The sequence below is a fragment of the Salvelinus namaycush genome, chromosome 2, assembly GCF_016432855.1.
Source record: "Salvelinus namaycush isolate Seneca chromosome 2, SaNama_1.0, whole genome shotgun sequence".
Taxonomy (NCBI): Eukaryota; Metazoa; Chordata; class Actinopteri; order Salmoniformes; family Salmonidae; genus Salvelinus; species Salvelinus namaycush.
Window position 1 is genome coordinate 48,247,331 of NC_052308.1, and position 17,742 is coordinate 48,265,072.

The 17,742-nt window shown below is 40.7% G+C and overlaps 1 protein-coding gene across 1 annotated transcript in view; it reads left to right on the forward strand.

Annotated features, from left to right (window-relative positions):
* The window catches only part of LOC120021993 (histone deacetylase 7-like), an 87,166-nt gene that overhangs the window by 16,726 nt on the left and 52,698 nt on the right, over positions 1–17,742 (forward strand). The gene's annotated exons all lie outside the window — the stretch shown is intronic.

Consider the following 17,742-nt stretch of genomic DNA (forward strand, 5'->3'; position numbering starts at 1 on the left):
ACTTCTTCCAGGGTGAATTCATTGGTAGCTTGGTAACTATATTTTCAGAGTAGCTTCCCCAACACTGGTCGTTACCTAATGTTTTCATAGGAATGTTCCAGTGACGTGCAAGGAATGTTTCCAAGAAACCATTCCCTTACTGTCAAACAGAACTTACCCAGAACGTGGTTACCATATTCTCGGAATATTCTATATTCATTTTCTAGACTCGTTTCATGGGAACGTTTTAAGAACATTCCTGTGTCCAGGTTTCTAAGGGTTAAGAGAATATTCCATCAACGTCCCACCAAACATACACAGAATATGGTTGCCATGTTTTCAGTATACAATATCTTTTTTGATAATTAAAAAAAAATGTAACCTTTATTTAACTAGGCAAGTCAGTTAAGAACAAATTCTTATTTACAATGACGGCCTACCCCGGTCAAGCCCTAACCCGGACGACGCTGTGCCAATTGTGCGCCGCCCTATGGGACTCCCAATCATGGCTGGCTGTGATACAGCATGGAATCGAACCAGGGTCTGTAGTGACGGCTCTAGCACTGAGATGCAGTGCCTTAGACTGCTGCGCCACTCGGGAGCCCTCTATTAATGTTCTAGACACATTTTATGAGAACGTGGTATGAACATTCATGTGCCCAGTTTTCTGTGGACTAAGAGAATATTCCAACAATGTCCCATGAAACATTCACAGCATATGGTGGCCATGTTTTCAGAATATAAGATATTAATGTTCTAGGCACGTTCAGGAGAACGTTGCATGGACATTCATCTGTTCAGTTCTCTGTGGGTTTGGAGAATATCCCATCAACACAAACATGTGACTGTCTCAAACCACCGTTTCTGAAAACTAGTACCAGAAAGCTTTAAAAGGAAAAAGTATCTAACAGGCGAAATGATGAACACGATCTGTTTTATCTATATTGCATAGTGCACAAGTTGACTGCAGGTATTTATTTAAAAAGTACAAATATTAAAATGTATTAAAACAACGGTATTGACACTGTTGGAAAATCATATCGAGTGTATTTCGAAATACCCCGGGATACGGTATATACAGTATACCGCCCAACCCTTATAGAATGTTCCCCTAACTAACGGAAAACTGGACACTCAAACATCTGGGGAACGTTACGGGCAACATTACAAAAACGTTCTCTTTACTTAGAATTGTTAGCTGGTGTATGTTAGTACAGCATAATATGTCCTTGCAATCTAATGCATACAAAGCAGCGTAAATATGCATCCACTCTATGCTGCTTTGTATGCATTACATTGCATGGAAGAGCAATGCCAATCGCATGGTTTGTGTAAGTAGACATTCTCTTCCACACACCCTCCATAGGACTCCATATGAGGCTGAACATATTGACAAGCATACACATACACACACAAAGACACTAGTGTGTGCATGCAATTCATGACACTATTAATACATTGACATGCATATATACCACACATGCACACACAAACACGCCATACACTCACAAAGAGACAAATGTGAATAAGTGGCAAGCGGGGTGATGCTATAAATATATATATATACAGTATATACACACACACACATACACTTGAACATATGCACACACTTGCTTTGCAGGAATATTCACAGTGACACAAGTGTTACCCAACAGGTGACACTATAAATAAACTAGCACGCCTAGTTACCTACATATACTACTTCAACCCACACAAAGCGTGCTGTGTGCCGTAAAGAGACAAATGTGCACTATTAATACACTGGCACACACACGGACATTCATAAACACACTCGACTGACACACACAGGCATACATAGGCCTACTTAGACACACACACCCACACACTTTTTCTCTCTCACACACACACACACACACACACACACACACACACACACACACACACACACACACACACACACACACACACACACACACACACACACACACACACACACACACACACACACAGTGAGGAAGGGGATGGATTCTCCAGCTGCTTGGAAGCAGGGGGACAGAATGTCCCCAACAGCTGTGGATTCCTCCAGTAGTGAAGGAGAAGGATGGAAGGATGGAGGGAGGGAGGAAGGGATGGAGGGAGGGAGAGATGGAGGGAGGGGTCCTAGGAAAGTGGCTGCTTACCATTTTCACACTACCATGCCAAACAGTGCTGACTATGATATTTACAGCTTGGTTCAGCTTAGTTTGGCTTAGTGTGTTCCAACGAATTCTATCAGAATGCCAAGTTAGACTGTTGTTATATCTGCAATTGACCTTATACAGATGTACAGTAGGATCTTGATCACCCTGTTGCAGGATAACTTTCCATCCAAGAAATGTAATACTTGTATTCTATTTGAGGCTTAAAAAGTATTTTAAAGTTTGTAATTCCGACTTAGAAATTTAAGACTGTAGAAGCCTTTTCAAACCTCAAATAGACTACAAGATTTACATTTCGTGTGTTGCAGGAAAGTTCTCTTGCAACAGGGTGATCAAGATCCTACTGTACAGCGGGTACAACCCCCCCCCCCCCCCCCCCCCCCAGTTGGTTGTACCTGCTGTAAATTCATGACTGGGGCACTGAGTAGGGGGCACTGTGGGGAAGGCAGCTGCTGGGCTGTATTAAAGACTGAGCCTTGGCAACCACAACCGCTCGATCCAAAATGGCCGCTCGATGAACCCGAAATGGTCAGATAGGTGTTAGCAATATGGTGGTATGTTTAAGAGACCAAACAAAAGATTTTGCTGTTACATTTATGTGGATAATATTTCAAATATTTGTTGGTCTGATGTGATTAATAAGGAGCATCTAGATGCTGCACTAAATTTATGAAATTGCTTCTTCCAATTATTGATAAATATGCACATGTTAAAAAAACTGACTGTTAGAACTGTTAAGTCTCCATGGATTGATGAGGAATTGAAAAACTATATGGTTGAAAGAGATGGCTAATAAGTCTGGCTGCACATCTGACTGGCTGACTTACTGCAAATTGAGAGATTATGTGACTAAACTCAAGAAAAAGAAGAAGAAACTGTATTATGAAGCCAAAAAACTTTGGAGTACTTTAAATGACATTTCGGGCAGAAAGACAAATTTAACTTCATCTTTCATCGAATCAGATGGCTTATTCATCACAAAACCATTTGATGTTGCCAATTATTTTAATGACTTCATTGGCAAAGTGGGAAAACTTAGGCAGGAAATGCCAACAACGAATAATGAGCCATCATACTCATACATAAAAAACTAATAATGAAAGAAAAGCATTGCAAGTTTGAATTTTGAAAGTTAGTGTGGGAGAGGTGGAAAAATTATTGTTATCGATCAATAATGACAAACCTCTTGGCATTAACAACTTAGATGGAAAGCTACTGAGGATGGTAGCTGACTCTATAGCCACTCCTATCTGTCATATCTTTAATCTGATCGTAGAGGAAAGTCTTTGTCCTCAGACCTGGAGGGAAGCCAAATTCATTCTGCTACCCAAGAGTGGTAAAGGGGCCTTTACTGGTTCTAACAGCAGACCTATCAGCTTGCTGTCAGCTCTTAGCAAACTGTTGGAAAAAACTGTGTTTGACCAAATAGAATGCTATCTCTCTGTAACCAAATTAACAACATACATTCAGTATGCTTATAGAGAAGGGCACTCAACATGTACTGCACTGACAGAAATGACTGATGATTGGTTGAAAGAAAGAAATTGATAATAAGAAGATTGTGGGAGCTGTACTTTTACATTTCAGTGCAGCCTTTGATATTATTGACCATAACCTGTTGTTGAGAAAACGTATGTGTTATGGCTTTTCGACCTCTGCCATATCGTGGTTTCAGAGCTATATATCTAATAGAACTCAGAGGGTTTTCTTTAATGGAAGCTTCTCTAATGTCAAACATGTAATGTGTGGTGTACCACAGGGCAGCTCTCTAGGCCCTTTACTCTATTCTATTTTACCAATGACCTGCCACTGGCATTAAACAAAGCATGTGTGTCCATGTATGCTGATGATTCAACTATATATGCATCCGCAACCACAGCTAATGAAGTCACTGAAACCCTTAACAAAGAGTCTGTTTGTTTTGGAATGGGTGGCCAGTAATAACCTGGTCCTGAACGACTCTAAAACTAAGAGCATTGTATTTGGTACAAATAATTCCTTCTAGACATCAGCTGAATATGGTAATGAATAGTGTGGATGTTGAACAAGTTGAGGAGACTAAATTACTTGGTGTTACCTTAGATTGTAAACTGTCATGGTCAAAATATATAGATTTAATGGTTGTAAAGATGGGGAGAGGTCTGTCCATAATAAAGACATGCTCTTCATTTTGACACCACACTCCAAAAAGCAAGACCTGCAGGCTCGAGTTTTATCTTATCTTGATTATTGTCCAGTCATGTGGTCGAGTGTTGCAAGGAAAGACCCAGTTAAGCTGCAGGTGACCCAGAACAGAGTGGCACGTCTTGCTTTTCATTGTAATCAGAGGACTAAAATAAATACTATGCATGCCAGTCTCTCTTGGCTGAGAGTTGAGGAGAGACTGACTGCATCACTTCTTCCTTTTATAAGAAACATTAATGTGTTGGAATCCTAAAATATTTGCATAGTCAAGTTACACACAGCTCTGACACACACACTTACGCCACCAGACATGCCACCAAATTCAAGAAAGGGTACAGTATTATATAGAGCCATTATTGCCTGGAACTCTGTTCCATCTCCTATTGCTCAAATTAACAGCAAACCTGGTTTAAAAAAACAGATAGGGCAACACCTCACAGCACAACGCCTCTGCCCTATTTGACCTAGATAGTTTGTGTGTATATATTGATATGTAGGATACGTGTGCCTTTTTTAAATGTATGTAGTTCTGGGGGGGCTGTTGAAAGCCAAGGATGTAGAACGCCTTTCCCTATCGCTCCTGAGTTAGTGACCAAATGTATATATTTAACCTTGCAAAATTGTATATATTTCTGTTTGGCCAGGTGTCTGAAGGGACCCCTAAACAATTCAGATCAAGTTTGAGAAATGTACGTTTGTAATGTCGTCTACCCGGCCAAAAACGGAGTCTGCAAGAGCAGGCCGCAGCAAGCCCGCACTCTCTCCTGATTCACCCCCGCCACTGGATGCTGCTAATGCCGGCCCCACGGAAACTCTGACTGTGGAGATGCTACAATCCGTGATAGGCACCCTCAAAACCTCAAAATTGACTCTCTCTACCAATCTCAGGTCGGAGATATCAATGGTCAAAGACAAGCTTTAAAAAATCTATCGAGAGTATACAGAACAACCCCGACGCACACGGAGTGGCCTTATCGGAGCTGGAGCGAGGTGCTACAGACCACAGAATTTGCATTAGCGAGCTAGAGGCTAACGTTGGCTCATTAGCAACTAGGGTGGCATACCTCGACAATAGATGCGAAGATATGGAAAGTAGAATACGGAGGAACAACATTCGTCTACTGGGAATACTGGAGGGAGTGGAGGGCCCAAGATCTACGGAGTTCATGGCCCAGCTGCTTCAGGAGCTGCTCGGTCTATCATCATCATTTCAGATTCCTAAAATTCGTACATCGTCTGGGATATCATTAGACCCTAGGGGGATCAATGATGAGTTCAAGGGATTGTACCAGTCTCTATATACTTCTGAAAGTAAAGCGGATACATAGGAATAGGATGATTGGGTGGGTGGAATGGAAATACCTTTTTTACACTCTAAATAAATTAGGCTTTGGCTCCAAATTGAGGGGATGAGATGTCTGTATTCATCCCCTCAAACCTCTGTCAGGACTAATAACACTCAATCAGATTGCTTCCCTTTGCAATGATCGACCCGCCAGGGTTGCCCTTTAAGTCCCTTACTGTTTGCCCTCGCCATAGAACCACTAGCAATAGCACTTCGCTCCAACCCCCTTATCAAAGGTATAGTCAGATACGGACACGAACACAAACTGTCTTTATATGCAGATGATTTATTATTATACACATCCAACCTTTCTCTGTTCCTGCTGCCCTTGCCACTTTTGTGTCCTTCGGTCACCTATCAGGGTATAAACTGAATCTCAGTAAAAGCGAATTGATGCCGCTTAATATGGCCGCAAAACATTTGGGGTACATGTCACAATCAGATTTGAAAACCTTCTTCAAGCCAACTTTGCTCCTCTTTTAACCCGTACTAAGGACGATTTGGAACGCTGGTCTTTGTTACACCTCTACTTAGTTGCAATAATTAATTATATTAAAATGAACACTCTCCCTAAATTCTTATATCACTATCAGTGCCTTCCGATTTTTCTTCCCAATACATCTTTCAAAAAGATTGATGGCCTAATACTACCCTTTATATGGGACAAAAAGCCCCCCAGGATACGAAAACAGCTTTTGCAGAGGCCCAAACCAGACGGCGGTCTAGCTCTACCGGATTTCAGATTCTATTATTGGGCCACTAACCTTAGGATCATTCAGTACTGGTTGCAGAGCAGAGAGATATTCACACCCCCAATTTGGCTAGAGATGGAGGCCGCCTCATCTATACCGGCATCATTGTCTTCCCTCGCTCACTCCTCCGTTACAGGCCCTTACTCCTCCTTCACCATCAATATATGTGTCAAAACAACATTGAAGATCTGGAATCAATTTAGGCGCCACTTTGAGTTTCATACAACCTCTTCTTTGGTAGCCTCAAACCCAGCTTTTCCCCCATCTATGGTTGATGGTGCTTTCTCAACATGGTCTAGTCTCAGTATTAAAAGATTCAGGGATCTGTATATTAACAATACATTTAGTACGTTTGAACAATTATCAGCTAAATTTGGTCTCCCCAGACATAATTTCTTTAGGTTCTTAAAGTCTGGAGTTACGTCCATAGCATAGATCCAGGATTCCCCACCCTTCCTGGCGAAACACAGTTCGACACATTTCTTATCCCACTTTCTACTCAGAAAGGCACCTTATAATCTATAGTCAATAATCTACAGTCAAATTTGCTCACTACAAACCATCTCATTAAACAATATGAAATCCTCATGGGAGGAGGAACTGGGTGAGGAAATATCTGATGAACTATGGGAAGAGGCACTCAAAAAGACACATAGCTCTTCTATTTGCGCTCGACATGGTCTCATTCAATGCAAACTCCTTCATAGGGCCCACTGGACCAAAGCAAGATTATCCAAAATGTACAAGGATGTGAACCCTAATTGTGTACGATGTAATCAATCTCCTACTAATCATGTACACATGTTTTGGTGTTGCCCATCTCTTGTTGGTTTCTGGAAAGACATCTTTAACACACTCTCAGAATTAAGCAGCACACAGATTGAGCCAGACCCTTTTACTGCACTATTTGGGGTTTCCTTACCCACAATACAATTGACCAAAATGAATAAGGATGTTATTGCCTTTGTCACTTTGTTAGCGAGACGATTAATTTTACTTAGATGGAAATCCTCTGCACCCCCTTCCCATGCTCTTTGGATTAAATCAATTTTGAATTGCATACATTTGGAAAATATTAAACACACACTCAATGGGTCTGTAGACAAATTCTTTGAAATGTGGGCCCCCTTCTTTTCTTATGTTAAATGACTACATTTCCCTGCATATTGGTGATGTAAGAGGCCTGGTATGTGCATACACGACATCTCAGATGTTAAGGACTGTATTATCTGTGCTTGTTGACGTATAACAACTGTATTTAAAAATAAATAAATTCTTGTCCTTTTAAAAAAAACATTTTTTTTAGAATTTGTATTTTTTGTATTGTTGTCTTTGATGTGTTGTTTTATATTACTACCAAATAACTTACAAGTGCAATTATTTTGTAAATGCTGGTGTTGAAAATTCAATAAACAAAGTTAAAAAAAAAAATTTTGTAGTTCTGTCTTTGAGCTGTTCTTGTCTATTATGTCATGTTTCATGTTTCGTGTGGACCCCAGGAAGAGTAGCTGCTACTTTTGGAACAGCTAATGGGGATCCTAATAAAATAACAACAATTCCAGCCCTTTATGTATTCTGTGATTTACCTAGCAACTCCACTATGCTACTTTCCGTTCACCTTCACCCAACAATAAACAATATCTTGATTGTGAGGTTGAGTTGTTAAAAATAACAGGCATCTGTAACACGCGCCATACACACATTCAACCAAAATAGCAGCGTCTGCTTGCCTAAATGAAAAAGAGGATGTCAATGGTGCAGACTAACTTTAGCAACAGGATGTCACTGTTTCAGTTTCTATGTGTGTGTGTCTGTGAGTGTGTGTGTGTGTTTGTATGCATGTATGAGTATGTCTGTTTGTGCGTGTCTGTGTGTGTTTGTGTGTGTGTGTCTGTGTGTGGTGGTAAGCTGTTGCAGCAGCACCCGAGAGAGAAAAACGATGGTTGCGAAAGCTAAGATGTCAACATAGACCAGAAGTTTGTCTCGTGTCTATTTTTAGCAACAGAAAAACGGATGTGATAACGGTTAATCGTGTTAATATTATCGTCTTTTCCCCTATTTTTGAGACCTTATGATTAAATCTTATGTGTACCATTTACCACACCAGGGAGAAAAACAATTTGGTGTTACACACAGGGTATGGAGGCACACAGGGTGTGACCAAATTTGTGCTCTGTGCTTCAAATAGGACTACGACAACATTTCACTGACTGAGCACGCTACTTACTGTATGCGGTCGTAAGGGTAGCCTACACTTGAGGCACTTTATGAGTGATAGATATGTCTCCTATATGTGTCTCAAAAAGCACTTCATAACAATGTGGCTATAAAATGTCCTTAATCACTTCAAAGTAGTGCAATACAAGTATACTTTACACAGACAGCCAAGTTCTACAAAAACTCACAAGTTCTCTGATTTATAAATATGATTGGCTGTATTTCATATCTGTGGTTGGCATTTTCATGTAGAATGCAAAATGTAGCATACATTACATAAAGTATACCGTCGATAGTTGGTGTAGTGTTTCTGAGCGACATCATGGCTGTGGTTCCATGGTATGAAGACAGCTGGTGGTTGTTTGTTGTTCACTAGAGACTTCCTGATCGTTTCCTATCAGGGCATAATTTAGAGCTGGGAGATATGGATAAATTATATTATCACAATATTTTTCACATTTTTGACAGTATGGCGGTTTTTGACAGTATTTTATGTTTTTGAATAATAAATGTTCTAAATATGCTTTCGGAGTATCTCATGACCCTAGGGTGGCAACACATAAATTATAAGTGATTTAAATGTGGCTTTCTCCATTTATACTGTTCAATCCAACTCCAAACAAAAATCATTTTCAGCATTTTCATCAATTGCTGCAGTTCCTGCACTTTTATTATCATTTCCACACTATGCCATGCAGAATGATATGGCAAAAAATCTATGCCTAGTTAATTGGTGAACTGTTGATCATGGAAATATAATGATTATTGTAATTCTATAGCTGGAATATAGTGCGCACTACCTTGAATACATTGTTTGACATGACAATGAATGAATTAGCAAGTGAGGTATTATTGACAGGGCAGGAACCACAGTGTTGGTCAGTGTTTCCAAGTGACCCTAATAAGATGTTACATTACATGTTTTCTTACTTTATGTTGCTAGCTAACTAACCAACATATTCATGCTTCTCCTATTCCTCTCTGTTTAGATACCGTTTCACAAACATGCTTATCTAGGCCTAAACCAGTACTGATACCAGGCAGTATTAGCTACCTAGCTACGTTTGGTCTGTCTCTTAATTGGCTAGCTTGCTTGCTAAATGGACGAACTAGCGATTAGCATTAGCGGCAAAAAATATATATTTTTAGCAACACCTTGCTAAGAAAAGAGAAACTAACAAGCAGTAGTTTCAGACAGTGAGATACACAAACTAATATTGTAATTATAGAACGCTTGTGGAAAGCAGCATGTCACCAACATTGTTGCATCCATCTGACCAGGCAGAATGAAAGGCAAGAAATTTCTCAGTAACTACGTGGTTGAGCAATTGCTCTCTCCTTGAGTGACAGGGGGCAGGGCTTGGCATGGCTAGCGACATAGAGCAGCATGAGAAGGAGAGAGATTACTCAAGTAGCAAACGAGTAAACTATAAAAACGGACAGTTGCGTATCACATTTAACAAACCAAACATTGAAATACCGTTATAGAAAGTAAAGTCAAAATTCAAACCAGTCTGTGAATTAATACCGGTATATAGTATACCGCCCAGCCCTAGCATAAATCAGTGGGGCTCGCGCTTTGTTTATAGTCGTCTGCTGTGTGCGCGTGTGTGTGTCCCCGGCCATTTCCTCTGAAAACACACATCTCTTTATGCTGGTAATACACAGTGTTCTCATGCCTTTGGGTAATTCCTGTAGTAGCTGTTTTTGTTCTCAAGCATGAAGAGAAATGGCAACGTCAATAAATGTATCCATACTGAAGTACCACACTGGATCTTGTAGATAAAGTGCCTACTTCTTCAAATACCCAATTTGAGATGGAAAACAAACATGTACTGTAGCTGTACACACACATAAACACACACACTCACTCATGCACACATTGATGTGAGTTCACAGAAATACCAATGTGTCTGGATGGAATAAGATCAGGTGTTGCTGGTCACACCTGGGCATCCTCCTGGGCATTCTATGGTAAATTGGGCCATTAATGCTAGTTAGCGCTAGTTTGACTACCAGAGGGCATATTTGAGAAGTATTTGATAGCCTTCAATAATGGCTGTACTAGAGAATGCGGACACGCGGGAGACCAGAGTTAAATTCCCCGATGGGGAGGAAGGAGTAGGCTGTCCTTGTAAATAAGAATTTGCTTAGTTAAATAAAGGTTACACTAAGAGCATAACTTTTCTGCACCATCATTTTCTAATTCTAGTCTAACCAATATCCAAACGGAGATTAAGTGAAAATAAAAATCAAATTGATTTATCAAGACCAGTCCCCATGCTTGTCTCAGAGCAGCGCGAATCGGTGCTGAAATAGTTGTAGGCTTTTGCTTCAAATCCTATTGCTTCTAACTTCAATATGCTCTTTAAATAAATAAGACCTACACCACTTTTAACAGCACATTACTCAACACTAGTGAGACTCATGTCGCCTACGGTAGGCCTACAGTATATCGAAAAACATAACTTGACTCTCCACCAATAATTACATATAGAGGATTGGAGGATAATAGCTAATAGCCATAATGGTGCTGTACAACGTGACCGTGTGTTTGAAAGAGTATTTTCCAATAAGCAACCATTTGTTTACCTTCATTAGACAACTTTGTTATAATATTTCTGTAATTCACTGATTTATTCCCATAGTAATTCGTTATGTATCCATAACTAAATAAACATCAGCATTTTGAAAGAGTATTTTTATCATTATTTTATTAACAAAAGCATAAAGATGTTGATGAAGAAATACTGTACTGCTGTTTCGAGTTAGAAATGTAACACTTCAGAATTCTTATGCATCGAATACATTGCAGGTAGGGGGATGTTCACACCTACAGTAGCCGGGCTATAAAGAGTCTATTGTCCTGCTAATCGGGTGTTTGAAAACCTGTTTTCAAAATGCCACCAGCTGTCCATTACTACTGTAATGATGGAAATCCCTCTGGGTTTCTGTCAGGATGGAATGGAAAATATGGTGCTGTACAACGTGATGGTTGGGAGTACAGTACTGGGGCTATTTAGCTAAAGAATACAGTGTCCGGCAAGCACGCAGGAGACCCGGGTTCAATTCCCCGATGGAGTAGGCTGTCCTTGTAAATAAGAATTTGTTCTTAACTGACTTGCCTTGTTAAATAAAGGTTACACTAAGAGCATAACACTTCTACACCCTAATCTAACCAATACCCAAACGGAGATTCAGTGAAAATAAAAATAGTTACCATGCTTGTCTCAGAGCAGCTCGAAAAGGTGCTGAAATAATAGGCTATTGCTTCTAACTTCCAATATGCTCTTTAAATAAATAAGACCTACACCACTTTTAACAGCACATTACTCAACACTAGTGAGACTCATGTTATTGGTGGAGAGTCACGTCATATCGAAAAATATGACATGACTCTCCACCAATAATTACATACAGAGGATTGGAGGATATTTCTGTAATTCAGTGATATTTATTCCCATAGTAATTCGTTATGGATCCATAACTAAATAAACATCGGCATTTTGAAAGAGTATTTTTATCATTATTTTATTAATGAAGCATAAAGATGCCATTATTAGTTACATTGTTTTAGTTTGAACGTGCAGACTTGCACTAAGTACAGAACAGCAGGAACGTTTCCCTAGTCGGCGCTATTATTAGTGCAAAGCCCCTTAAATATTTTGGAGATCATTTTGTTTTCAAATAATGTAAAATGAGAGAGAAAAAGGCCATTCTTGAACATGGGGTGAGACATTGTTACTAATTTGTAGATAAAGCCAGTTTGTTATTTAGAATGATTTATTTCTGTTTTTAGAGGGAGAAAAACTAAAAACCTACAGTCATCTCTTGGGTCTCACCGGCGAGGCCGGCACGGGTATTGAACCAGACTATGTAGCAACACAGCTTGCACTGCTATACAGTGTCTTAGACCGTTGCACCACTGAGGCGCTGTACAACGTGACCGGTTGGGAGTGGGCTACAGTACTACAGTAAGAGCAAAATAATCCTAACAAAATCAAATAAGAAAAACCTTAGTGTAACTACAGTTTTGCTAAGTAATACTGAAATCGTGCACAATTATCAGTTTCTATTTATGTTTATGTCGCCCATTCAGTTAGAGACACAGTAGGACCCAAAAGCATAATCAGTACTCCAACTCCCCCTTGCGCTGGTCTGGAGCAATGAAGTGGTGACGCAGGGTACCGTACTTTACCACAAATCACCTCTAAGTCCCACGGTGTAAGATCACAACTTTTAAGGGAGGAACCTCTGTACATACACACAAACTATCTAGGTCAAATAGGGGAGAGGCGTTGTGCCGTGAGGTGTTGCTTTATCTGTTTTTTTTTAAACCAGGTTTTCTGTTCATTTGAGCAATAATGTGACGCAACGGAGTTCCAATGCGATAATGGCTCTATATAATACTTTACGTTTTCTTGAATTTGTTCTGGATTTGGGGACTGTGAAAAGTCCCCTGGTGGCATGTCTGGTGGAGTAAGTGTGATTGTCAGAGCTGTGTGTAAGTTGACAATGCAAGCAATTTGGGATTTTCAACACATTCATGTTTCTTATTAAAAAAAAATGAATAAAAGGGGGTGATAGACGGAGAGAGAGAGAGGGAGACATACACTCGAGATTCTGTACACTCAGTACACGCTTACCTCTTTCAATTTCAACCTGGAGCCTCTCTCTCTCTCTCTCTTTCATTCTCTCTGTCTGTAAAAAACGCACATGCATGTAAACACACATACAGACACAGAACCAATGTTACCCACACTTAAGACACTCCACACCATAGCTCTCATGGCTCTTATTAGTTATTATGGCGACGTAATGAGGGTTTATTATACTAAAATGTAATAGTTATTCCAGTGGTTTCAATCTTACGGGCCCCCCACACCCCATTATAAAGAGTTTTCCAGATGTACTGGAATCTGTTGTTTGGTGATGGGGCTGTGTGTCATGCATATTTGACCTGCAGTAATACGTGTGTGGGTGTGTTTTCCCTCTGAAAGTACTGTTTGACTGAACCGTCTCGCAGACGTCTCTCTCTCTTAGTCATTTCTCCACTCAGGGTACATATTCATACATTGCCTCAGAGTAGGAGTGCTGATCTTGGATCAGTTTTTCCTTTCCGATCATAATGAATACAATTCCATTGACGATGACATACTGTCATTTTGGACCAATGCTAATTGGGTAACTCTTAAACCCAGTATTATAATGCACCACGAATCTTATTAATAGGTGCTTATAAGTGTATTCATACATTATAAACAGGTGGCTCATAGAAAACGATATGGTAAAGCGTTAGGAACATTGTGTACGCCTACTATTCACTACTACTGTCTTAATCAACTCCTACTGTTCACCAGGTCATAAATGGCAGTGTAAGTGTTATGAAGGTGACTCATGGACAGTGTTACGGTAAAGAGTGCTGGACATTGTGTAGCTAGCTATACAGATAGTTCACTAAGGTTTTATGATGGAGGATTTCCATTTGTTTTGACAGTGAGCCCCTTAATCCTTACCTGTCCTACCTAGCTGAATGGGGTATACCAGTGTTAGGACACGGGCCCTCTACGGGAAGTATGTGAGTAATGCTGCTGACTAATGTTTGTCATGGCATTCAGAAACCGTGGTACATTTCCATCATATTCCTCCGCTCCCACCCTGAGGGGAAATGTGTCTCCACCCTCCATTCCTGTCCTTTCTATCTGCAGTATTTTTAATAAAGCATTCCATACAAGGACATAGAAACTGCTCGGAGGAAGAGCAATGTCTCAATCCTTTCGACACCTAAACATGACTTGGTGTAAGTTGAATCAATAAACACATCTACACTGACCCAAAATATATAAGCAACATGCAACAACTTCATAAATGTTACTGAGTTACAGTTCATATAAGAAAATCAATCAATTGGAATAATGTCCTAATCTAGGGATTTCAAAGATACCTTAAAAAAAAGGTAGGGGCGTGGATCAGAAAACCAGCCAGTATCTGGTGTGACCACCATTTTCCTCATGCAGAGCAACACATCTCCTTCGCATAGAGTTGTATCGGGCTGTTGATTGTAGCCTGTGGATGTTGTCCCGCTCCTCTTCAATGGCTGTGAGAAGTTGCTGGATATTGGCAGGAACTGGAACACACTGTCGCACACGTCGATCCAGAGCATCGTAAACATACTCAATGGGTGAATTGTCTGGTGAGTATGCAGGCCGTGGACTAACTGGGACATTTTCAGGATCTCGTCATGGTACCTCTGTGCATTCAAATTGCCATCGATAAAATGCAATTGGGTTCGTTGTCCGTAGTTTATGCCTGCCCATACCATAATCCTACCGCCACCTTGGGGCACTCTGTTCACAATGTTGACATCAGCAAACCGCTCACTCACAAGACGCCATACACGGTATCTGCCATCTGTCCGGGACAGTTGAAACCAGGATTCATCCGTGAAGAGCGCATTTCTCCAGTGTGCCAGTGGCCATCGAAGGTGAGCATTTACCCACTGAAGTTGGATACGACGCCGAACTGCAGTCAGGTCAAGACCCTGGTGAGGACAAGGAGCATACAGATGAGCTTCCCTGAAACTGTTTCTGACAGCTTGTGCAGAAATTCTTCGATTGTGCAAACCCACAGTTTCATCAGCTGTCCGGGTGGCTGGTCTCAGACGATCCCACAGGTGAAGAAGCCAGATGTGGAGGTCCTGTGCTGGCTTACTTACACGTGGTGTAAGGCCGGTTGGATGTACTGCCAAATTATCTAAAACAAGAAATGGTAGAGAAAGAACATTAAATTCTCTGGCAACAGCTCTAGTGGACATACGTGCAGTCAGCATGTCAATTGCACGCTCCCTCAAAACTTTATTAAATAGTACCCGCAAAACACCAGTCTCAACGTCAACAGTGAAGAGGCGACTCCGGGATGCTGGCCTTCTACGGGAAGTATGTGAGTAATGCTGCTGACTAAGTAGAGTTCCTCTGCCCAGTGTCTGTGTACTTTTCTTTTTATTGGCCAGTCTGAGATATGGCTTTTTCTTTGCAACTCTGCCTATTAGGCCAGCATCCCGGAGTCGCCTCTTCACTGTTGACGTTGAGACTGGTGTTTTGCGGGTACTTTTTAATGAAGCTGCCAGTTGAGAACTTGTGAGGCGTCTGTTTCTCAAACTAGACACTCAAATGTACTTGTCCTCTTGCTCAGTTGTGCACCGGGGCCTCCCATTCCTCTTTCTATTCTGGTTAGGGACAGTTTGCGCTGTACTGTGAAGGGAGTAGTTCGCAGCGTTGTACGAGATCTGCAGTTTCTTGGCAATTTCTCGCATGGAATAGCCTTCATTTCTCAGAACAAGAATAGACTGACAAGTTTCAGAAGAAAGTTCTTTGTTTCTGGCCATTTTGAGCCTGTAATTGAACCAACAAATGCTGATGCTTAAGATACTCAACTAGTCTAAAGAAGACCAGTTTTATTTCTTCTTTAATCAGAACAACAGTTTTCAGCTGTGCTAACATAATTGCAAAATGGTTTTCTAATGATCAATTAGCCTTTTAAAATGATAAACTTGGATTAGCTAACACAACGTGCCATTGGAACACAGGAGTGATGGTTGCTGATAATGGGCCTCTGTACGCCTATGTAGATATTCCATAAAAAATCTGCCGTTTCCAGCTACAATAGTCATTTACAACATTAACAATGTCTACACTGTATTTCTGATCAATTTGATGTTATTTTAAATGGACAAAAAAATTGCTTTCTTTAAAACACAAGAACATTTCTAAGTGACCCCAAACTTTTGAACGGTAGTGTATGTATGTGAAGTGTTATGTGACAAAACTGGACATTTTAGAGTGATCTTTTATTGTCCCCAGCACAAGGTGTAGGGGCCCAGGATCTGGGGCCAATTCCTGACTAAAATAAGGAACAACAGTTCATGAACATAATGATTCGACAAGTAGTTAACCTTGATGCCCACTAAATGTTCATTCAATGACCCGTGACTCAAAATAAGTCCGAAAGATTTCTAGGACGATTGTCGTGGGTCATGACACTGAGTTTGGTTTTATTGTCTCGCACTTTCTGGCTAAATTTAGCCTTGTTTCTGGTAAAAGCTCGATAGAGGTGACAAATGCATGCATATGACTCAAATGCCTTTGCCACACAATGTTCTAATCCCCTCTTCTCCCCCTCACTTCCTTAGTTCTTTTGTTATTTTGTGGCAACCTTTCTTTCTTCACTTTCTCTCTTTCCTCTCCTTTTACTGAATGCAATTTTGGGACAGTGGCCAAGTCCCTTAGAGCAGGCTGACGTGAATGAAGTATGACTGTTATTCTAAAGTCAAGTACATAATGCACACACATATGGACAAACTCTCAACACACAAACTTTACATACACTGAATCACGTTATCCGACAATGAATGGCCTGTTGTAAGGACTGGACATGCTGTGCTATGCCTAGCTAGTAGATACTCTCTTACACTTGATAATCAGCCCATGTTTTGTTTTGATCTAAGCTAGTTGTTCATTGCCCTGAATCATATAAATACTTGAACGAAGACCAGGTGTGGGATAGGGTTATGGTTGTTGCTATGGTGTGTGTGTGTGTGTGTGTGTGTGTGTGTGTGTGTGTGTGTGTGTGTGTGTGTGTGTGTGTGTGTGTGTGTGTGTGTGTGTGTGTGTGTGTGTGTGTGTGTGTGTGTGTGTGTGTGTGTGTGTGTGTGTGTGTGTGTGCATACCATCATTGGTATGTTTTCATCACACAAGTCTAGACTATTCCATGGGGTCAGTCATCCCTTTTCAAGTGTGGCACGGTACGGACATCAGCATGGGGGCCTTGACTGGGCAGTGACAAGAAACAACACAAAAGAATGAGAGAGAAAAAGAGAGGACAGAAAAGGAGAGCATGAGAGTCATGGCAGGGTTTTCTATTTGGGGGATTTTGTCCCAATAGCAGGGACAGTCCGGAGACCAATTGACGAAGTTCAGTCTGGCGCTTAGAATGCAGCATCTCAGCTTCGGTTCATTCCTAGTTTACCCATTCTCCAATCTAATTGTCCAATCTAACAAAGAAAGCCTTGGCTCTTCATCACTAATAATCTCCCTCTTTCTTTTTCCTC